Source organism: Cervus canadensis, chromosome 1, assembly GCF_019320065.1.
Source record: "Cervus canadensis isolate Bull #8, Minnesota chromosome 1, ASM1932006v1, whole genome shotgun sequence".
Classification (NCBI taxonomy): domain Eukaryota; kingdom Metazoa; phylum Chordata; class Mammalia; order Artiodactyla; family Cervidae; genus Cervus; species Cervus canadensis.
Window position 1 is genome coordinate 2,087,254 of NC_057386.1, and position 24,143 is coordinate 2,111,396.

General features: G+C 48.1%; 1 long non-coding RNA gene across 3 annotated transcripts; it reads right to left on the bottom strand.

Moving 5' to 3' along the window:
• Window positions 1-96: 96 nt before the first annotated feature.
• On the bottom strand, window positions 97-24,119 carry LOC122428909. 3 transcript variants are annotated; one of them, XR_006265865.1, is made up of 4 exons: window positions 24,013-24,119; window positions 10,892-11,004; window positions 5,514-5,660; window positions 97-2,009 (listed from the first exon to the last, which is right to left on the bottom strand). It is a non-coding gene; the product is annotated as an uncharacterized LOC122428909 (long non-coding RNA). The 3 variants fall into 3 exon arrangements; XR_006265856.1 differs by lacking the exon at window positions 97-2,009 and adding an exon at window positions 2,317-4,670; XR_006265849.1 differs by lacking the exon at window positions 97-2,009 and having other exon boundaries at window positions 4,724-5,660.
• Between the last annotated feature and the right edge of the window lie 24 nt (window positions 24,120-24,143).

A 24,143-nucleotide genomic window follows, 5' to 3' on the forward strand; every position in this document is an offset into this window, starting at 1 on the left:
GAAACGCGTTGTGCCATGAGCTCCTTTAGCCAGAAAAATCTCTGCCCTCGTGAAGCTTACTGTGGGAGGCAGCCGAGGAGGAGAGAGTCTGTGAATCAAATGAAAGAGTAGACGTCCTGTGTATTAGAAAGTGACAGACGCTAGGGAGGACAGACATAAATAAGGATGGAGCTGAGGGCGGTGGATTCAAAGAGCTTGGTCAGAGAAGGTCACTTTGGGGAGATGTGTGAGCAAAGGTTTAAAGAAAGAGAAGAGGCAAGCCCTGAAGATATGGGGCTGGTTAGGCGGAGGGCAGAATAGAAGACCCCAAGGCAGGGAAACCCTGGGGAGACTGGGGACTAGCAAGGAGGCCAGCGGGTCTCTGTAGGAAGAGCTCGGAGGAGAGAACTGGACCAGGTCGGGGTTGAAACGGGGTGTGGATGTGGGCACAGCCTAAGGGCCAGTCAGCCCGGGAGAGGCTTCAGCTTTCCCTCTCTAAAGATGCGGGGTGGGTCCACTGGGGAAGGGAATGGAGTGGTGTAACCTGACAGGTTTTAAAAGGACCACCGCAGCGGGGATGGGGGGTAATTCAAAACAGTCAACAAGAAGGCGGCGCTAGTGGTAAAGAACCTGCCTGCCAGTGCAAGAGGCGTGAGACGCAGGGTTCAGTCCCTGGGTCGGGAAGACCCCCTGGAGGAGGACATGGCAGCCAGCTCCAGTGTCCTTGCCTGGAGAATCCCACGGACAGAGGAGCCTGGCGGGCTTCCGGCCATGGGGTTTGTCAGAGTTGCACATGACTTAGCGACTGAACAACAACAGCTTTTTAAAGACATCATGCTATTGCACCCCTAGTAAACTGCAGCATAAACACAGCCTTTTACAGGAAACCAAACATCCGTGTGACTCACTTTCCTGTGATAATTGATTTATTGTGGTGATCTGGAATTGGACCTGCATTACCTCTGTGGTCTGCCTGTACCTTCCTGGAGACAGCCTGAGAGTCCATGGGATTCCACAGAGGAAGGGCTCCGTGCCCCAGGACCGTCCTCCACTTCAGGTGCCAGCTGCAAGCCCCGCTGATCACCCGGGCTTTGGACCAACCGGCTGTCAATCGGAGGTCTCCACATCCTCCTCCTGGGGTTCCATTAATCTGCTACAGCAGCTCACAGAACGCTAGAAGCCCACTGGCTCCCTGGGTTACTGGTTTATTACAAAGGATATTAAAGGACTGAGTCAGCAGCTGGGGAGGCAAGAGATACACAGGGCGAGGCCCCGGGCAAAGGGGCGGCTGCCCTCCTGCCGGCTGGAGCCTAGTGATACAAGCAAGCGTTCTGGCTCTGCCACCTGGAAGCCCCCTAACCTCCTCCCTTTCTGGCTTCTTATGGAGGCTCCATACACAGGCATGGTTGATTAAGTCTCAGGTCATGGGTGATGGGACTTCCTCCTCCCTCCCCAGAAATCAGGGAGTGGGCCCCTTGGTTCCCCTGGCAACCAGCTCCCATCCTAAGGTGCTTTCCAAAAGTCACCTTGTTAACATAAAGCCAGTCTCCGTGAAAGAGGCTTGCTATGAGTAACAAGACAGCAGTTCCACTTTTACGCCTCTGGAAGTTTGGCAGGAACCGAGGACAAGACGCCGAACATTATAACAAAACCGCTGCCATTTGTCTTATCACTCAGGATGCTGCGTCCAAGGATCTGGGGCAGCGGCGAGCTGGGAATTGTGGATGGCGGACACATATGTGTGAGAAATATATTTTGGTCATCTGAGGGGCCAAACATGTATATTTTCTGTAAATCACGATATCGCACGGCCGTCCAGGGTGAGGGAGTGAGACCAGAAGAAGGGACGAGGGGCCTCACTCGGGGACGGAGGCTCCAGGCCACGCTCTGCATCTCGGGAAACGGTCCAAGTGTCGAACGAACAGGTGTGAGGCGTGGTGGGAAGAAGTCGAGAGGTTACTGCCTTACATCAGGTGGGACAGAGGCAACCCAGCCTTCAACAGCCACCGCTTCATAACTATGCAAACATCCTACAAAGGGAAGAGGAAAACAGCTTGCAAGGGGCACAGAGCCACCTTAGGAGACACAGCTTGAAAACAGAATACAAAGGGAGTTTTATTGACCAAGGAAAACCATCACAGGCAGGAGGTGTTCGTCTCCATCGTGTCCGGCTCTTTGCAATCCCATGGACTGTAGTCTGCCAGGTTCCTCTGTTCCTAGGCTTTCCCAGGCAAGAAGACTGGAGTGAGTTGCCATTTTCTTCTCCAGGGGACTTTCCCGACCCAGGGATTGAACCAGCTTCTTATTTCTCCTGTATTGCAGGTGGATTCTTTACCCACTGAGCCATCGGGGAAGCCCCTTTAAAAAGGTAAAATGTCTCTAATATTGTAATATTTTTAAAACTTACACCTGCACTTAAAAAAAAAAAACCTTAGAGGTATATATTTCAGGAAATGAGTTTCCTTGTGGTAAAGAGATATAAGTCCAACAATTCCTTCAATTTCACTTCCTTTTATTTTTCTTATACTAGATCCAATGAAATCTACTATTTTAATCACAACAATAACATTTATGGTTACCATCTTTACAAAAGTAACCATCTTTACTTTATCTTTCAATCTACTCATCCATCATCGATATTTCGTCTATATGCAAAAAAAGTTTCCTATGCATCAGTGGTGGTATCGAATATTGATGAAGGTTGACAACAAAAGTTTTAGAATACTCACATATTTACATTTTTCTTGTCTAAATTACTTCAAAATAGCATGGATAATTTTAAAGATTATTTTATTGTTCTTCTTATTATATTACTCATTTTTATTTTTTCGCTGGGCTGTGAGGCATGTGGGATCAGACCCAGGAACCCTGAATTAGAAGCACAGAGTTTTAACCACTGGACCACCAGGGAAATCCCAGCATGGATAATTTTTAAAAAATAATATAGCAAAACAAATATGAGAGGATATTTACATAATTAGTTGTAGATGAAGAAAAAAAGGCAGATCTGCACCCTGGACACGCACAGCTCGGATGCACAAATGAGCCCACACCTTCAGGTCAGTGCGAGGCGTTTCCCAGGTGGTAAAACACTCTCGGGTCCTGGCAAATCTCTTCAGAAGGCCACCATCCTGAGAGGCCCTGGAGAATGCCCACCAAGGTTTTCAAAGACAAGGACCAGCATTCCATCAACAATAACCAAGACCCAAGGTAACAAGGAAACACGAATGATACCAGCAGAAACAGCCCCACAAATAGCCAGATACAGCTTGTAAGACAAACATCCGCAGCATTTAGAGGAATAAATGACACGCTTGGAAAATATTTGCAGGCACAGGCAAGTAAAGGCATGACCTTGCAGTTCTGAAAAAGAACCAAGTGGCATGTCTCAAAATAAAAAATATATATAATGGCTGGGACTAAAAGCTCAGTAGCGAATCCTCTGGGGGTCCAGGGGTGATGACTCTTACGCTTTTATTGCTGATTTTATTGCTGAGAGCCCAGGCTGGATCCCTGCTCAAGGAACTAAGATCCCATGAGCTGCATGGTGAGGTCAAAAAATAAAAACAAGAAAAAAAACCAAAAGCTCAACAGATGTGTGAAGAAGCAGATAATGCGAAGTAGAAGAATTAGTTCATAGGCAGACTGAAGCATTTACCCAGAATTTTAATACAGAGTAAAAAAAAAAAAAAGTGGAAAATACAGAAAAGAGCTTAAGAAAGGTGGAGAACTCTATATGCTTGATTAGTTATAGAAGAAGAGAGAAGACCCAGAGGCCAATTTGAAGAGATAACGCCTGAGAATTATCCAGAACTGATGATGAGGTCACCAAGTCACAGACTCAAGTGTCTCAGTAATTCTAAGAAGAGTAAATAAGATAAACATACATATATAGTCTTTTATATATATATATATATATATATATATATAGTCTGTATAATATATAGGAAAACATGAATTTTTGCCTAGCTAAAAAGTTTATGACATTTTGACTCCACTTGTTGGACTTAGTATGAAGAGAATCCTAGATTCTAATTTAAAAAAATAGAGACGCATCAAGCAACAAAGGTTTACTGTATGACACAGGAAACTACAGTCAATATCTTGTAATAACCTACCATGGAAAATAATCTGAAAAATAATACATGTGTATATATATATAACCGGAACATTGTAAGTCAAGTATCCATCATTAAAATACATATATTAAAAAAGAAGATGATAAATATACTCATGCATTTGCATGTGTAAACTACAAGCAAGCTGGGGCAGCCAGACTGATTTCAAAAAACACATTTGTTGTTCGTTGTTCAGTTGCTCTGTTGTGTCTGACTCTGCGACCCCAAGGACTGTAACCCACCAGGCTCCTCTGTCCATGGGATTCTCCAGGCAAGAATACTGGAGTGGGGTGCCATTTCCTTCTCCAGGGGACCTTCCCGACCCAGGGATCAAACCCAAGTTTCCTCCACAGACAGGTGGTTTCTTTACCACTGGGTCACCAGGGAAGCCCATGTGTAGGCATGAGCATAGTACAGCCCAGAACTTCATTCCAGAACTTCTGCGATTAAACTGCTGGCCAAAGTGGGATACATCTTGATCTGATACCAATCTTCCTCTTCCTTTATTGTTCAGGCTCCAATCCTGTTTTGTGTCCTTGTTTACATTGATCCATGACAGGTCTGGTGAAGAACCTGTCGGCCAATGCAGGAGACGTAAGAGATGCAGGTGTGATCCCTGGGTTGGGAAGATCCCCTGGAGGAGGGCACAGCAACCCATTCCAGTCTTCTTGCCTGGAGAATCCCAAGAACAGAGAAGCCTGGCGGGCTACAGTCCATGGGGTCAAAAAGAGTCAGACATGACCGAAGCGACTGAGCTTGCACGCATGCATACGACAGGTCTGTCGGTTCTTTGCTCCAGGAAACGGCATCTCAGACTACAATGACTCAAAGTTCACGCAGCCTTGACGGCATTTATTTTTTGGTACCATTTTCCAAACCTCACTACCATGTTCATTCCCTTCAGGAATGCATTCTCTTCCGAGTTGTCTGATGCAGCTGCTCCTGACCTTGGATGTGACAAGTCACCTAGATGGAAGGCAACATCCAGGAAGCATTCACAGAGGGGGTTCCATCTCAGCGTAACCTTGAAACTTGTAGGGTGGAGCAGGCAGGCACGCAGGGCATTCCAGGATGAGGAAAAGACTGCAGGGCTTGAGAACACATCTTGCCTGCTTAGCAGGAAGCACTCTTTGGAGGGTGTGCTGAGCAGTGCTTAGTCGCTAAGTCATGTCCGACTCTTTGAGACCCCAGACTGTAGCCCGCCAGGCTCCTCTGTCCACAGGATTTTCCAGGCAAGAAGACTGGAGTGAGTTGTCATGCCCTCCTCCAGGGGATCTTCCCGACCCAGGGGTAGAACCCATGTCTCCAACATCGCAGGCGGATTCTTTACCATCTGAGCCTCCAGGGAAGCCCTGGTGGAGGACAGAGGGACAGGTCAGGGCAGGCAGGGAGTGGATTAGCACCAGCCTCACCTACCAGGGTGAAGAGTGAGTGTTCCAGCCGGCAGGTGAAGGCGTGCAGGTGAAGGGTGCAGTGGCGAGCAGTCGCTGGTGTGTGAGAAGGTTTGTGTAGCAATTCATGGTTTATTTGCGCTGCAGCAGCTACGCAGATGATAGACTGCATCTGAGCAGGAAGAAAGATCACCGTAAGTATTAACCCTTCACTCCCCCCACTCCCACTCAACACGCTGTAATCTTTTAAAGATATTTTCTGCGTGGACTGTTTTTAAAATCTTTTTTGAATTTGCTACAATATTGCTTTCATGTTTTGTCTTTTTTTCTTTTGGGAGGGGGCTGTGTGGCATGTGGGCTCTTAGTTCTCTGACCAGGGATGGAACCTGCATCCTCTGCATTGGAAGGTGAAGTCTCAACCACTGGAGCGCCCGGGAAGCCCCCGCACACGACCTTTCCCGCTCCACCAACCCCTTCGATCCCTCCCTGTCTCGTCGCTGCGCTCTTCTCTTCGCCCCAGCCTCTCCCTCTGCGGTGCTGACTTACACGCACGTGCCCTCTAAGAGACTGTAAACTCTTTCTCTTTTTTGCATAGGTGAAAGATTTTATTACTGAGTTCTTTGAAAAAGCAACTAAACCCACTGCAAACCTACTGAATGAGAGGCTATTAAGCCATTCAGTGGGTTCTTTGTGTGGGGTTGTGGTTGGAATTTCAAGCTCATGGTAGGGGTTTGCAGCTGACACGGTTGCAACTGTCACCGTTCATCAGTATGACTGCAGATGTGCTAAGCAGATGGCAAGCTTCTCGAGGGCAGGGTAAGTATTGCACTCACTTTCCTATACATGTAGGTGTTCATCCCTAGGCCCAGAGGAAAGTAAGTGTTCAAGACACTCAACATTGCATCCATTCAGTATGTACTGTGTGCCTACTACGTGTTTCCTGGCCTTCCCAGGTGGCTCAGTCGTAAAGAATCCACCTGCCAATGCAGGAGACGTGGGTTTGATCTCTGGGTGGGGAAGATCCCCTGGAGAAGGAAATAGCAACCTGCTTCAGTATTCTTGAATGGAAAAACCCCATGGACAAGGAGCCTGGAGGGTTACAGTCCATGGTGTTGCAAAGAGCACACATGTACTATGGATTTCCGAGAAAAACTGCTAAAGGCACTGGAAAATCTCTCTGCCCTGGAGGAATCCACAGATGAATTCCAGGAGACATGCAATAAATCAGGAAGGGAGTCAATAAATAAATGGGTAAAATTTTAGGGTGTCAGATAGTGATAAAGGCTACGATAAAAAAAAAATAAAACAGAATCAGAGGAGATGACGAAGGGTGTGATTTGAAACTGGGTGGTCAGAGAAGGTTTCGCTGTGAAGCGGATCTCAGAACGCAGACTTGAGAAGTGAGAAGAAGCCAGGTGGATAGCCAGGTGGGGTGGTGGGGAGGCTGTGGAGACGAGGAGCTGCCAGGAAGCCCCGAAGCGGGACGGGCAGGGTGTTCGCGTCACGGCCGCGGTCAGCGTGGCTGGCACAGTGACGGGCAGCCGGAGGTCAGCTGGAGCGGGCGGTGGGGGCGGGCGGGTGGGGAGCACCTTGTGGGGCTACTCTGGCGTCTGTCTGTAAGGACTCGGGCCTTTATGCTAAGTGGGACCCGAGGCCACCGGGGGACCTGAGCAGAGGAGAGACGTGATAGAACTTGCCAATTAGGGACCCTTCTGGTGATCCAGGGGTGACGGCTTCACCCTCCAGTGCAGGGGGTGTGGGTTCGCTCCCTGCTCGGGGAGTTAAGATCCCGCGTGCCTCGGGGCCAAAAAACCAGAACATAAAGCAGAAGCAATGTTGTAACAAATTTAGCAAAGACTTAAAAAATGGTGCACATCTTCCAGGTGTGGGGAGAGCTGCTGCAGAGTTATTCTGGTTGTTGGTCTGGCTGAGTCAATAAAGAACTCTTCCTGCTGCCCCCCGCACCCCAAAAGATGGTCCACCTAGAAAAGTCTTTAAAAGAGAAAGCAAGCAAACAAACAACAACAACTCTTGGTAGTTAAACAGGGCAGCTCTGGCAACTTCAAGAGGGACACAGGTTCTCTTGGGCAACCGACAGCGGTTGGACCAGTGTTGGTCAGTGGAAACGGAAAGAAGTCTGGGCCCTGTGCAGGGCCTCCAAGTGCTTTTCTTTGATGGATTTGCTCCCAGTGAACCAGGGTCTCTGAGAGGAGGAGAGGAGCGGAGATGCCTCCAAAGGTCGGCAGGCGCGACGGCAAACTTGGGGCCGCTGCTCACAGAGACATACCGGGGTGATCCAGTGATTCTCCGTCCAGACTACGACTCTCCTAGAGTGAAACACATGCTACGCGTTTGGGAAAACGTGTCAACCTGGTTTATCTTGCAGAGGCTGTCCACCGCAGAGCGGCGGTTCACAGTCAGGGCTGCTTCGCTCCAAGAGGTGGCTCGGGCCGTAAAGAGCCCACCTGCAGTGCAGGAGACCCGGGTTCGGTCCCTGGGTGGGGACGATGCCCTGGAGAAGGGGATGGCAACCCACTCCAGTATTCCTGCCTGGAGAATCCCATGGCAGAGGAGCCTGGCGGGCTGCAGTCCACATAACAAAAACCTCACACTAGCTGACCTAAAATAAAAGCATTCTTTTAGTCCCAGTTTAGGTTCTGGCATTTTTATCCTCCCCTTCTTTTTTTGCCCTGCCAGTTAAATGAAGTCACAGAATGAGGTGACTGCGATTGTTGGCTATATCTGAATAAGCCTGCTGGCTTCTGAGCTGCCAGAAACAGACAGCAACATCTCAACAGCTGAGCTAATAAGAAACGAAAACTTTGAAACCAGCCCTGATTTTCTGCATTCGGGTCTAACAGACAAGGGTGCATGCATGCTCAGACGCTTCAGTCTTGTCCAACTCTTTGTGACTCCGTGGACTGTAGCCTGCCAGGCTCCTCTGTCCATCGAAATCTCCACACAAGAATACTGGAGTGGGTTGCCATGCTCTCCTCCAGGGGATCTTCCCGACCCAGGGATCAAACCCACGACTCTTGGGTCTCCTGCATCGGCAGGCGGGTTCTTTACCCCTGAGCCAGCTGGGAAGCCCAGCGGGTCGGGGTTAAGGATCTCAAACACTCTCCTGCCTCATTTTCCTCTGGGATCTCATAATGAGGTACCCAGCTTTAGCAGAATGGGCAAAAGCAGCTTTCGGCCTAAAACCCTGAGACCACGAGGTTCTGTGTTTGGCGGGAAGGGTTCGAGGCTGGGTTCTGGACCAGCCCCTCCCTGCTGGTGGCTGACACACAGGCACACCGGCGCATTTCCAGCGCTTACGTAACAGGGGCAGCGGGCGAGGGCGAGCGTGTCCACATCCGAGCACGGTGTCCTTGGTCTGGAATGCAGGGGCAACAAGTTTCCGCAGGGCTGTGCCCCCGCACACGGGGCCCGGCGGGGGAGCAGGTGCGGCCGGCGGTCGGCGGCCAAGCTCAGCGCTCCCCCGGGTCAGGTGTCTGGAAAAGGCAGGAAAACTGGACAGGATCTGCGTTCCCTGAAACCCGCGGATTTCCACCTCCGATTATTTGTCAGGCAGCTACGAGCGTGTTCAACACAAACACTGCCTCTACCTACGTCGTGAAGGGAAATAGCTGGCCCGTAAGGCACCCCTGGCGCCTTGAAGAATAAACAAACCCGAGTAAACATCTGAGGGGAAAAAAAAAATACCCAGCAGGACGAGCACACACACGGGGCTACTTCTGGGCGCTGGAGTTCCCCGCGCGCCGGCCGCCGTCACGGGCGTCACATGAGAGGCCCGCGCGTCCGCCCGAAGCACAACAAAACCCGGAGGTGCCAGGGGAATTAATACGCTGTCCTCGGCCGACCTTCCCCTCGCTCCCGTCCTAGGGGAACAGGTGGTTCAGTCCGCGGCACAGAGCCTCACGTCCCCACCCTGCAGCCGGCACTCTGGATCCCAAGCCATCAGCGGGACACCCGCCCGCTCAAGAAGAAAAGAGGCCCCCGGTCCGAAGCAGACGCCGCATCCTCCCAGCATCCCCCCATCTCCCACGGTCCCCCTGCTCATCACCACTTGTCCACGCTTGTCAAGCATTAATTGCCTAGGGGCTTCGCTGGAGGTTCGTGGCTGAGAATCCGCCTGCCAACGCAGGAGACACAGGTTCGATCCCTGGTCCAGGACGATCCCGCATGCCCTGGAGCAACTAAGCCTGCGCCCCGCAACTACCGAGCCTGTGCTCGCGAGCGCGGGAGCCGCAGCTACTGAAGCCTGCGCGGCTACAGCCCGCGCTCCGCAGCAAGAGAGCCACCGGCCGGAGGAGCCGCAGCACCGCAAGCCGCCACCCGCTACATCTAGAGAAAGCCCTCGCTGCAAAGAAGACGCAGCACAGCCAAAGGAAGAAAATAAAAATAAAAGTACACATAAAAGAGCAATTGCCTGCGTCCACTTTCAGAATCTGGGAATAAAAGTGACACGCAGCGGGCATCCTTTCTGAGGCTCCTCGAGGAGACTCGAGAGCCCAGGGCACTTCATTATCTCGATGCGAAAATGTGACTTTAAAAAAAAAAATTTTTTTTTGGCATTTGTAAAATTGAAGAGTGCTCATAACCTTCAGGGAAATTGGTCTTTGTTCTTGGAGTCTCACAAGTGCACTGCATAAATTGGCTGCTCCAGAGAACAGAAATAGAAGAGAAGGGTGCATATGTAGCTTCCTGAAAACACGATTTCACAGGACTTGTTCCTCTGCTTCCAAGGCATTACACAGAGTTGATGGAGCGGATGCCTGGAAGAGCGTCCACCACAGCTCCGCTCTCCATCTCCCTTATGATTTATTTTAAAAATACTTAAAGGCTCAATTCATCTTTTGGAAGGCACTCTGATATAGACGTTTGCTCAGCTCTTGCCGCAGAAACTTTTTTCTTTGAAGGAAGCTCAGTCACTGGGAACGTGGGATCTTAAGAAGTCTTTATTTTCCTTACTTTCTACTCCGAAGCAGCACTGACCATAAATGGCTAAAATAATTCACCCAGATCAATTAAAGTTACAAGGCTAAAATGCAGACACTTTTAGTGAAGCAAAAAAATGTAGCTTTATATCTCACAATGTCGTTGTTGTATTGTGTGTGTGTTTAGTCGCTCAGTCGTGTCTAACTCTTTTGCGACCCCATGGACTGTAGCCCGCCAGGCTCCTCTGTCCATGGGATTTCCCAGGCAAGAACCGTGGAGTGGGTTGCCATTTCCTATTTCAGGGAACCTTCCAGACCCAGGGACGGAGCTGGAGTCTTGCGTTTCCGGCATTGACATGCGAGTTCTTTACCACTGAGCTACCTGGGAAGCCCTATGTCTCACAATGCCTGGAGAAAATAGTAACAACATCATGGAAAGAGAGCAATAGCATGTGCTACTTACTGGGCAGGATTTAATGCTTCTGAACGCTGAAAACTTCCATACAAACCCATCAATCCTTTTGAAATTCTGCAGATTCTGACAGGATGCTTTTCAGGTCTGGATGTCTAGTAACACTAACAAGGGAAGAATATGTACTTTTTTTCTACATACTTTAAAAAATTAATCATGATGAAACATAAAATAGTCTAGTGAATAAAAAAAAAATTTTGTCTTTTGCTGGCTGTCTCCCTTTATCGCCGCCTAATTCCAAACACTTTACATGGATCACTTTGGATAGGTATTGCACAATTATTTTAAACACAGACTCAGTTAATAAATAAGAATTAAAAAGACTTAATAAATGAGAATTTCTCCATTTTTAAACTCTCCTGAAAGTGAAAAACCAAAGTGTTGGTCCCTCAGTTGTGTCCAACCCTTTGTGACTGCATGGACTAGCCCGCCAGGCTCCTCTGTCCATGGGAGCTTCCAGTCACGAGTACTCGAATGGGTTGCCATTTCCTTCTCCAGGGGATCTTCCCGATCCAGGGATCGAACCTTCATCTCTTGCACTGCAGGCAGATTCTTTAGTGTCTGAGCCACCAGGGAAGCCCTTAAAATCCTCCACTGTTGAGTTATTAAGTAAGGAGGCCACCAAAGAAAACATATTTTGGTGGTTTTAAAAATATACTTAATGTTTAAGTCGAGTGATTAGTTAATTAGTAAAACAGCTAGCAACTGGAAGTAACGGTTACTAGAAAAATGTTAGCACAAAGGCAATGAATCAGAAATATGTAGATAGAATAAATACAACAGAAGGATTTGGAATATGAAGGTCCCAGTGCATTCAAATGACTGGAAAGAACTGAAATGCTATCAGCATATTTCTTTAATAAGGAAAGCCATATCCTAGAAGCTGATCACTGACGTCTGACAACTGTCTTCACTTCTCATTAACTACCACTCTGCCCCCTGCTGTTAGCTTTACAGGGCTGTGACACTCTATGGTCAAAGGCCCACATAATTCATGCCCCAGCTATTCAGCTGTCCTCAAATCCAATCCACACAGTGGAGAAGAGCTGTTTTCTCCAGATGGTCCCCATTTCCTCTTCACGAACATCCAACAGAGTTCTGATTTGCTGCAGTAATAAAATATTTCTTCTCCCTCTCTCTCCCATGCAACTGATAAGCATTTCTGTTCCTATCTCTTTATACCCATGGAAACATTCCTCTTGTGTTTTGTTTTTTTTTTTTAAATCATTTTAACATTCTTATCTCTTGTCTTAAAAGGTTTTTAAAATTTTTTTTTTTTTCATCATCACTTGCTAGGACACACGTTGTTACATCTTACATGTACGCGGGCTAAGTCATTTCAGTATGCCCAATTCTTTGCGAATCTGTGGACTGTAGCCCTCCAGGCTCCTCTGCCCATGGGATTCTCCAGGCAAGAATGCTGGGGTGGGTTGCCATTCCCTTCTCCAGGGGATCTTCCTGACCCAGGGATTGAACCAGGGTCTACTACATTGCAGGTGGATTCTTTACCATCTAAGCCACCAGGGAAGCCCACATTTAGGAAAAGAACACATAAAATTTCCTACATTTTTCAAGTTTCCACAAGCATTCCAAATCTCACCAGAATGCTGGATGGGGTGACCAGAGCCCACATGGCTTCCTTGCACAAAGCGGCATCCGATGTGGCAACATGCCTCCCACACATTTAATAAACGCATTTGACATTTATTTGGATTTTTTAAAAAATCGGAGAAACAAGGCCCTGTAAAGTTGAAACCTGTAGTTTTTACCAAGTGAGCAGAATCTGGGGTTGTCCTCAATTCCCACCTAAATGTCAGTAGGTTAGGCTGCTGGAAGAGGGCTCTAGAATAATTTCCAAAGATTTCCAGAGTTCTGGCAGAGTACAGTCTAACATATCACTACTGTTTAACTCCTTAGACTGAAAAAGACAAAGTCACCAACAGGTTTTGTAGCATGTGGCTCACAGCAGTGCCCAATCCATAAGATACCATCAACTGTTCAGTAGAGCCCCAAATAGTCAATGTCTAATATTATGCATGTGTGCATGCTAAGTCACTTCAGTCAGGTCCAGTTCTTTGCAACCCCATGGACTGTAGCCTGCCAGGCTCCTTTGTCCATGGGATTCTCCAGGCAAGAATACTGGAGTGGGTTTACAGGCCATCCTCCAAGGGACCTTCCCAATCCAGGGATTGAACCTACATCTCTTATGTCTCCTGCATTGGCAGGCGGGTTCTTTACCACTAGCACCACCTGGGAAGCCCATCTAATATTACACAGTTTCATAATACTTATACTTTTGATGTGATGCTCTATATTAATTTAAAGAAGACACTGAACCCGTTTTTTTTTCCCCCAGTGAGGCTAGGGCATATCATTTAATAGTGAAATTACATAAATATACATCTGTCATTTTCCAACTGAGCATATTTGCGTACAGTCAGATCTATGGTGACTGCTGAAGGCTTGTCTATACAGATTCAGTTCCCTACCTGAACCAATGAGAATCTAGTAAGGCTGCTTTTTTTTTTTTCCCTTTTAAAATTTTTATTTATTTATTTTTAAGCTTTTTTATTTTGTATCAGGGTACAGCTGATGAACAATGCTGTGACAGTTTCGGGTGGGCAGCGAAGGGACTCAGCCACACACACGCATGCGTCCATGCTCCCCCAAACCCCTTAACTCAGGCTCCACCTTACACTGAGCAGGGTCCCCTGTGCCGTACACAGGTCCTTGTTGGCTTCCCATTTTAAATACAGCCATGTGCTCGTGTCCATCCCAGTTCCCTAACTACCCTTCTCCCCATCCTCCTGAACCGTTTTTATGAGTTTGTGCCAAAAACAAAACGATGAATCTACCTATATCAGGAAGAGAGTTGGAACTTCCCAGGAGGTCCAGTGGTTAAGAATTCGCCTCCGAACGCAGGGGCACAGGTTCCACTCCTGGTTGGGAAACTAAGATTCCACATGCCTTGTTGCCAAGAAGCCAAAACTTAAAACAGAAGCAGTGCTGTAACAAATTCAATAAAGACTTAAAAAAAAAAAAGGCCCATATCAAAAAATCTTTCAAAACAAGGATAAATATGATAAATATGAAAAATCAGTAGTATTTTCTGTGATCCTGCCACGGGTTGTTGCCAATAAAACATTCTCTTTGGCCACTAAACCAAATGGAACAATTTAAGAACAAGCTGATTTATTACCCTGTCTATAACTACTTCTACACCATTGTAGTTCACAATTTCTTGCTTTCCTCTGGACTTTCTATAACTTGCATATATTACCTATCTAAAATATTTCCCAGAATATTTTATAGTTTTTTAAAAAGTGCAACACGTCAGTCTGACCTGAATTATTCGGGCCTGTGACTGAAGCCCAGAACCATCTATTAATATCAATGTAAACAGATCAAGGAGATTTGAAGGACACAGCATTGCCTTATATCAGTGTTTCTAGCTCATCCTCAGATAGCACAGCAAATACCCAATGGTCACAGTTTATTGGCCAAGGTGCAGAGAGTAAAGGAGATACACAGATTTATCCTGAACTGAGCTTGTCCCATGAATAACAAAAAGAAAATGAGGTAAAATGTTACCAGATTACTCTTAGCCTGAAAAAGGCACTTTTCCAGGGCGTTTTAAAAAGTCACCTAGCTGGGGCTAGATTGGACAACTTAAAGTAAGGAACCAGGAATCAGAAGACAAGCTCTCACATCTGCAGTCAAAACAGTTTAAAATCACATGGTTTCCCACCGTGGCCAAAGGAAGCGACGCCACGAGGTGAAGGGGATAAACCGGGATGCTGAAACAGGGCCGTTCACGGTGTCACTGCAGGCATGGAACGACACAGAACAGACGGAAGGGCTTGAAAGCCTTAACATGTTACAAAAGCGTTGTTAAAATCAGCCGCGGGAGTTTAAGCTTCTCAGGACGGGGATCACATTCTGTCCATTTTCTTAACCCACCTCAGACCTGTTGTAACTGTGAAGTGAGGGCAAGTCGCTCAGTCAGTGTGACTCTTTCGTGACCCCACGGACTGGAGTCCGCCAGACCCCTCTGTCCATGGGATGATCCTCCAGGCCAGAATACTGGACTGGGTGGCCATTCCCTTCTCCAGGGGATCTTCCCGACCCAGGGATTGAACATGGGTCTCCTGCATTGTAGGCAGATTCTTCACTGCCTGAGCCACCAGGGAAGCTACTATATATATGTGTGTGTGTGTGTGTGTATGCGTGTGTGTATATATGTGTGTGTGTGTGTATATGTGTGTATGTTTGTATGCGTGTGTGTATATGTGTGTGTATATGTGTGTGTATTTATATGCGTGTGTGTATGTGTGTGTGTATGCGTGTGTGTATATATATGTGTGTGCATATATGTGCGTGTATGTATATATATGTGTGTGTATATATATGTGTGTGTGTATATGTGTGTGTGTATATATGTGTGTATGTTTGTATGCGTGTGTGTATGTGTATATGTGTGTGTGTATATATATGTGTGTGTGTATGTGTATATGTATACATATATATATGCATGTGTGTATACGTGTGTGTGTGTATATGTGTGTGTGTATATATATGTGTGTGTGTATATATGCGTGTGTGTATATATGTGTGTGTGTATATATATATGTGTGTGTGTGTATGCTGTGTGTAAATGTGTGTGTATATATGTGTGTGCGTGTATATATATGTGTGTGTGTGTATATATATGTGTGTGTGTGTATGTGTGTGTATGCGTGTGTGTATATATGTGTGTGCGTGTATATATATGTGTGTGTGTGTATATGTGTGTGTGTATGCGTGTGTGTATATATGTGTGTGTATATAAGTGTGTGTATGTATATATGTGTGTGTATATGTGTGTGTATGTGCGTGTGTGTATGTATATGTGTGTACATATGTGTGTATATATGTGTGTGTGTATGCATGTGTGGATATATATGTGTGTGTGTATATATGTGTGTATGCGTGTGTGTATATACGTGTGTGTGTATGTATATCTCTGTGTGTGCATATGTGTGTGTATGTGTGTGTATATGTATGTGTGTATGTGTGTGTATATGCATGTGTGTATATGTGTGTGTGTGTATACATATATATATGTGCATGTGTGTATATGTATGTATGTGTGTGTGTGTATGTGCATTGTATATATATGTAACAAGAGATTGATTGGTGAAAGGCAGAGGAAATATACAATTGGCACTCCACCCTCAGGTTCAACCAACCTCGATGGGAAATAACTTTTTTTAATTCCAGAAAGTTCCAAAGAGCAAAACTTGAATGTGCCACACACCTCGGCAATTACTGACATAAGACTGACATTGTATTTACAACTATTTACATAGCAGTGACAACACATTAGGTGTTATAAGTCACCTGGAGATGATTTAAAGTATATGGGAGGATGTGCATGGCTGCATTTTATCTAAGGGACTTGAGCGTCTGAGGATTTGGGTATCTGTAGGGGGTGAGACAGGGGAAGGGTCCTGGAACCAATTCCTTGCAGATACCTAGTGACAACTACATGCATAAGTGAGATCAAACAAGATTCCAATTTCCTCTCTTGACCTGGCAGGATTTGATATCATTTTTGTTCCCTGTGTTCCTTAAGTCTGGGCTTCCCTGGTGGCTCAGTGGTAAAGAATCCTCCTGCCAGTGCAAGAGACACGGGTTTAATCCCCGGGTTGGGAAGATCCTCTGGAGAAGGAAGTGGCAATCCACTCCAGTGTTCTTGCCTGGGTAATCCCATGGACGGAGGAGCCTGGTGGGCCACAGTCCACGAGGTCACACAGTCAGACACGAGTGAGGGACTGAACAACAACACAAGTGGAGTAGTTGCTAAAGCCACAGCCTTTCATCTTCGCCACCAGCCACACGGCCTCTGGATGAATAAGCTCTGCTCTCCAGTACTACTTAGCAAACTGTTTCACACCTAGAATGTTCTCAAGATAGGTTTGCTGATAGACTGGATGAACAAAATCTGATGTTTTGTCATGATAATTTGTCTGAACTTGCAAAATGATCCGAAATGCCGAACTGTATGGCAGGATACTAGTGGACATATGGCTCCTAAGAGCCAAGAGATGCTGTCAGAAGTCAAGGGGAGGGATGTTCTTCGATGGCTTCCCTGATAGCTCAGCATGTAAAGAACCCATCTGCCAATGCAGAAGACACAGGAGACCTGGGATCAATCCCTGGGTCGGGAAGATCCCCTGAAGGAGGAAACGGTAACCCAGACCAGTGTTCTTGTCTGGCAAATCCCATGGGCAGAGAAGTCTGGTGGGTTACACAGTCCACGGGGTCACAAAGAGTCGGACATGACTGAGCGACTAAGCAAACAGACTCTTGGGCAAGACAAGAGGATGTGATCAAAGACAGCTGGGCAGGGACGACCTTGAACCTTCAAGGAAAAGTAGAATTTGGAAAAATGAAGGCTTCGGTGGGGGCTAGAAGGCTGCAGACGGAAGACAGCAGAAGTTAACACACTGAAACGTGTAAATTCATGTCCCAAGTAAGACAAGTAATCCTGCATTGACCACACTGTTTAAACAAGGAAGCTTGGAGTAGCTGAGGGGGAGATAAGGCTGAACAGGTACGGGCGCACCATATTGGGAAGAGCGCAGAAAGCCACGCTGTCTATTTGGGGATTTCTAGAATTTCTGCCAGTCCTCATAATACACGTGATACTTTGATACAATTAAAAAAAGGACTAAAAGATACAGTGTAACCACAACTCACCAGCCAGTCCCCTAAACCATCTCCCACATGGGGGACCCCCCAATATACCTAATTACATATCATATTATATCACTGTTGTTTCGTCGCTAAGTCATGTCTCTTTGTGACCCCACGGACTGGAGCCCTCCAGACTCCTCTGTTCATGGGATTTCCCAGGCAAGAATACTGGAGTGGGTTGCCATTTCTTTCTCTAGGGGATCGTCCTGACCCAGGGATCGAACCAGGATCTCCTACATTGGCAGGCGGATTCTTTACCACCGAGCCACTAGGGAAACCATATATTATATGTAACACACCTATTTACATCATAATTTTCTAAAGTCTAAAAACTAGATATCAGCCCTGAATTCTTAGCTCGACCTTTGATGCCTTCTCTTCCCTTGTTCCTGAGACCTTATGGACATGTTGGAAAACATTCATAACTGTCGGATGCAGGTGGGTTTTGCCACCTGGGAGACAATGTTTCAAGCTGTGATGTATTCTTTGTCTCACCTCTGAAGAGAGACTGTGACCATGGTCCTTGGTTGCCTTGCTGAAAGTGAAGCTGCTCAGTCATGTCCGACTCTCAGCAACCCCATGGACTGCAGCCTACCAGGCTCCTCCGTCCATGGGATTTTCCAGACAAGAGTACTGGAGTGGGTTGCCATTTCCTTCTCCAGGGGATCTTCCTGACCCAGGGATTGAACCTGGAACTCTTCTAATTCCTGAACAAAACAATATTTAGGCAGTGTAGGAAAACAGAATGCATGCTTACAGCTCTTTCTCTCTGCTTTAATCCTTAGTAGTTCTAATCAGACATGTGAGCTGGGTTTAGAGGTATGAATTGTTAGAATCAGAAGGGGCCTTAGCCTGATCCTCCTTATTTCAGGGGAACAAAAAGAGGTTCAGAAAGGTGAAGTGACTTCCAAGAGAAGACTCAGCTAACTTTTTCTAAGCCAGGGCTAGAATCCCACCTCCGAGAGTCTAGTGTATTTCTTACATTTTGGGAATTCCCCGGCATTTCAGTGGTTAGGACTCTCTGCTTCCACTGCCGAGGACCCAGGTTTGATCCTTGTTCAGGGAACAAAGATCCCACAAGCCGTATAGTGTGAACAACAACAAAAAACAATTACACCTTACGCTGAGCAACTAAGTCCACTCTGGAGCCCGGGAGCAGCAACTCCTGCAACCCGCACGCCCCGGAGCCCGCGCTCGGCAACAAGGAAGCCACCGCCGTGAGCAGCCTGTGCCCCCAGCCCCTACTCCCACAGCCAGAGAGAGTCCTCCCAGCAACAAAGACCCAGCACGGCCAGAGACAAATACATAAAACAGAGCACAGGTAACTGCTCACGATGGGCTTCCCAGGCGGCGCTAGTGGTAAAGAACACGCTTGCCAATGCAGGAGATGTAAGAAACACAGGTTCAATCCCTGGGTCGGGAAGATCCCCTGGAAGCGAGCATGGCACCCTACTCCGTGTTCTTGCCTGCAGAATCCCATGGACAGAGGGGCGTGGCGGGCTACAGTCCACGGGGCCGCAGAATCACGACTGAGCACGCACGTACAGCCTGCTCACGGTAGCGCCCAGCGGGCTTTCTCAGACGCAGTGCTGTGGACGTTTGGACCAGACGGTTCTTTCCGCTGGAGGCTCCCCGCGGACCGTGGTACTACCCTGGTCTCTACCCACTGGACACCACAGTCAGCACCATCCCTTGGCTGTGGCGACCCAATCCATCCCCAGACACTGTCACACGTTCCCTGAGGGTCAAAATCACCGCCGGTGGGGACACTGTTCCCCACCCTCCACCTTGTCCACCCCACATAAACCTCTAGAGCAGTCCCTCCAGAGCCAGGCTGCCCGAACCTAAGGGCCTCTTTCCACAGTCTCCCCCCCTCACCTGGCGGCACAGGGCCCCTCCAGGGGCTCCAGTCTCCCCTGCAGCCGCGACCTCGGTCCCTGGAATCCCGTTATTCCAGGTCACCGCGCTGACAGGTCTCCTCTGCCCCTCACTTACAGCGTGCATTTGCGCGCCTACTGCATGCTCCACGCTGGGCATGGGGGACGCAGAGATCAGTCTCTGTGATCTCCAGCAGGTCAGCCTCCTGGGGGAGACACAGGTGACAGCAAACACCTGTCTGCCTTCGGGGGAGTGTCTGGAGGGTGCCATGGGCAGGGTACTAGAAGGAGGGAATTCACTCCTCACCCTGAGGGCGGCCATAGGGTGATGATCCCAGGAGGGAGCCAAGAGGATGTGCCCGCTTAGAGTGTCCTCAAGGACAAATCTGAAGGAGCTAAGGGGAGAATGGATAAGGCGTGCCAGGCAGAGGGAGCAGGGCATCTAGAAGCAAGGAGGGCAGAAGTAGAGAACAGACATGTGGACACGGGCGGGAGGGAGAGGCTGGGACAAGTCAGGAGAGCACTATCGATATATACACACCACCACGTGTACAACAGGACTTCCCAGGTGGCCCAGAAGGTACAGAATCTGCCTGCCATGCAGGAGACTGGAGTTTGATCCCTGGGTCGGGAAGATACCCTGCAGAAGGGAAAGGTGATCCATTCCAGGATTCCTGCCTGGGAAATCTCTTGGACAGAGGATCCTGGCGGGCTACGGTCCATGGGGTCACAAAGAGTTGGACACGACTGAGAGACTAACACGTCATACACGCGTAAAAGAGACAGCAAGCGGAAGCTGCTCTGCCGCACGGGGAGCTCAGCCCGGGGCCCTGTGAGGACCGAGAGGGGTGCGGGGAGGTCCAGGGGGGACGGGGTACGTGTGTGCCTATGGCTGATTCACTTTCTGTGCAGCAGAAACTAACGCAGCGTTGTAAAGCAATTATACTCCAATAAAAAAATAAAAAAGCGAAGGCCAGATTTTTATTATTAGATTATCATATAATCATGTTACAAACATCTTATTTTTAGGATTATTCTGCATTCAGTTCCCATTTAGTATGACTCACTTCTATTTTTAAATTGGTCTCAATGTGTATTCGAAGTTTTTTTAATTTAATTTTTTTCTCCTTCATTATATTCTTATTTTCGGTTTATGACTTGGTCAGTTGTTATATAAACTATTAATTTCCTCAAGAAAGGCATAGATTGGAATCTACGAACACAGAACATCTGTAGGAAATAATCAGGGCTTTCCTGCAAACATGAATTAGGGCAGCCATAAAAGTTTGGATTTATTTTTTAAAAAAAAAGCAGGGACGGAGCAATCCTGGCTTCCGGCTGCAGCACCTGTAGCAGCAACACGGCATGAGAATCTGAATTGCAGAGAAGCAGGACCCAGGTCTCAAGGAGCCTATTACACCCAGCTTGAGAGTTTGGCAGTGGTCTCGAAGGTGACAAGAAGCTGGGGGAGACTGCCTTGTATTCTAGAAAGATCTGAAGCACAGAAAATTTTAAAGATGAAGAATTCAATGTAGGAGCACAGGCCACGGGAAGAGAAACACCTGATGTCCTGCACGCTCACCACCAAGGGCGGGGTGCTCCTCACAGGACCACAGACACAAACTCCAGAGAAGAGGAACAACTCTCGGCCATACAGATGTAGGAATACAACCTCCTCTTCCACCCAGGAGGGAGCTGGAGGGAGCCTGTTACCACCTGCACAAGAGAAGAACTTTTCCTTTGGGACTCCAAGACTTTGCAGAGAGGCTGAGTTCCCTGTGGAAATTCAAAGTATGTTTTTTCCCAGAAAGAAAAAACGATACACGTTGCCAACTGTAAATCACATTGAGGGAACTCGGCTCCAAGTTACGCGGCAGCCTGGGTGGGAGGGGAGTTTGGGGGGGAATGGACACAGGTATGCGGCTGGCCGGGTCCCTTTCCCGTGCACCTGAAACTGTCACAACACTGGGATCTGCTACACTTCAACACAAAACAAAAAGTTTAAAAAATATATATGGTTCAATTTATGGTCAAAGGTAATCAACCCTGACCCTAAAGGAAATCAACCCTGAATATTCAATGGAAGGACTGATGCTGAAGCTGAAGCTCCAATATTTTGGCTACCTGATGAGAAGAGCTGACTCACTGGGAAAGACCCTGATGCTGGGGAAGACTGAAGGCAGGAGGAGAAGGGGACGACGGAGGGTGAGATGGTTGGATGGCATCACCGACTCAACGGACATGAGTTTGAGCAAGCTCCGGGAGATGGTGAAGGACAGGGAGGCCTGGTGTGCTGCCGTTCATGGGGTCACAAAGAGTCAGACATGACTGAGCGACTGAACAAGAACAAAAGGTCAAAGGTGTTTGGCATAGGTGTGTGCATGTGTGTGCGTGAGCACTGGCTATTAAACACATCACCGTCTCTATAGGAATATGAGTGGCAGACTGGCCTGCGGGACACACGCCACTTGCTGTGAACCCTGCACGCCTACGCAGAGAAAGGACAAGCGCAACTGCTGCAGCAAAACGCCCCAGACACGACGTGATTCGAGTTCTTCAGGAAAGACGGGCATCTGGGGCAATTCAAGAGACAGCAGTGCTGCTGACCACACAAAATGCAAACGTTAGTGAGCTCAGGCCCGTGGCTGCTCCTCCATCGATGCTTGGAAAAGTGAACTGGATGCGCTGAAACGGATCTCCATGCCCACGTTGTCTCCTACTTAAATGAAACTTAAGGGGAAAAATGCTGGTTCAATAAGCCTCAGATTGTACGTGCAAGAAAGGGAGGAATACACAGCATGGATTTGCTCAGAAAGATAGTGAAAGAAGGGAAAACAGCAAGTCTTTGGATCTGGGCTCATGGGACCAACAGCCTTCCTTTTAGAGCCAGAAGCTAATATGAACATGAGGTGACCTTGATTAATTCTCATTCAAGTCAGCAGAGGGGATCAACTTAAGTAAATTGATGTTAGCTCCATGACCTATTGCATATTTGTTTTAAGAGCTGATTTGTAGCTGAAACATGGTGGCCTTCTTCCCTCTGATTCATCCATTACTCAGAAGGCCCTGGCTTCTTAGAATTCTTAATAAAATTCCAATAGTTTTCATCAGCAGTCATCAAACACAGCCGAACCCTCTTTCACAGTGCCTCTTTTTGCCTTTCGCTACCAACCTGACCTATCTCTAGCTTCTCCTGGTTTCAACTCATCTTGATCCTTGAGGGCATATTTACCTTCTTAAAACAAAGCTTTGATTCAGTTACATCCCTTTCCAAAGCCCTTTCACCAGCACCCAATACCTGCAGAATAAAGCCCAAGCCTCTGGCCTGACTTTAAGAGCCTCCACTGTGAATCCCACCCACTCCTACGTCTGCATGCAGTGTAGACAGGCTTCCTCACTCTCTCCTAAACAGGGCTTCCTCAGATGGCCACCCAGCTTCCCTGATGGCTCAGCCGGGAAAGAATCTTTCTGCAGTGCAGGAGACACAGGAGACGCCGATTCGATCCCTGGGTGAGGAAGATCCCCTGGAGGAGGGCAAGGCAACCCACTCCAGTATTCTTGCCTGGAGAATCCCATGGACAGAGGAGCCTGGCGGGCTGCAGCCCATGGGGTCTCAGTGTGAGACGTGACTGAGCACACACGCAGATGTCCACTACGCTTGTTCACACCTCAGCAGGTTTCCACCCTCAGTCCCACCCTCTACCTGAAAAGCACCTTTCTGAGTCCGGTCCACTCAGTGAGGAGGTCTGAGCTCACTTCAGCCCGGGTCCCCTCCATCCCTTGCAAGAAATGTCCCACGACATCTCTGCCCACCTGCTGTCCAGCTCCTAGCCATGAGCATTACCGACTGACCCCAGGTCCTGGAGCGGGCCTGGCACACTCCAGGGGTTCAACAAAACTCGGTAAATTCTGCTGAACAAATGCGAGACATCTGACTGTTAGTAAGGCATGACCACCCACTTTCTCCCTGCGGCCAGGGGACTTTCCTAGCCCCCTCCAGGTGAGAAACAACATCTAAACAAGTGAACTCTGATAAAGTGTGCTTTGACACACAAAAAGCAGAACTTCCTCCGTGATCCTTCAAGAAATGAGAACTCCCCATCCCCCCGCCTTTACCCCGCCCCAGCACTGAATTTCAGATTCCCCAAAGCGACCTGGATCTCTGCTTACTAAATAAAACTTTGCATCTTCCCTGCAGCCACCTCCCCCAGGCCAAATCACCAGAGAATTCTCCAGGCAAGAAAAAGGTTTTTAAAAAGTGGACGTTTGAGGTGGGGGAAAATAAACATCTACAGGCAGGAACCGTCCAACTGGTACTGCCCTGCAAAGACGTGAACCCCGAACCTGACTTTCTGAGCCGGCCGAGTGGTTTTCAGCCAAACCAATGTTTTTTAGCTGCTGTTTCGGGGGCTTTTGGAGAACACAGATGCCCGCTCCCCTTGGCCTTGCCCTGATTCTCCCATCACCGGGCACCGATTGCGTGTCCGACTTGTTTACCTGGACGCAAGCTCTGCCGCCCCCAATCTTCCCGCGCAGCGACCCGCGCGACCACGTGTCCTGAAGTCAGAGCCCCGCGGACTCCGCGCAGGAACTACACTTCCCAGCGGCCCCCGCGCCCTTCGCAGGAA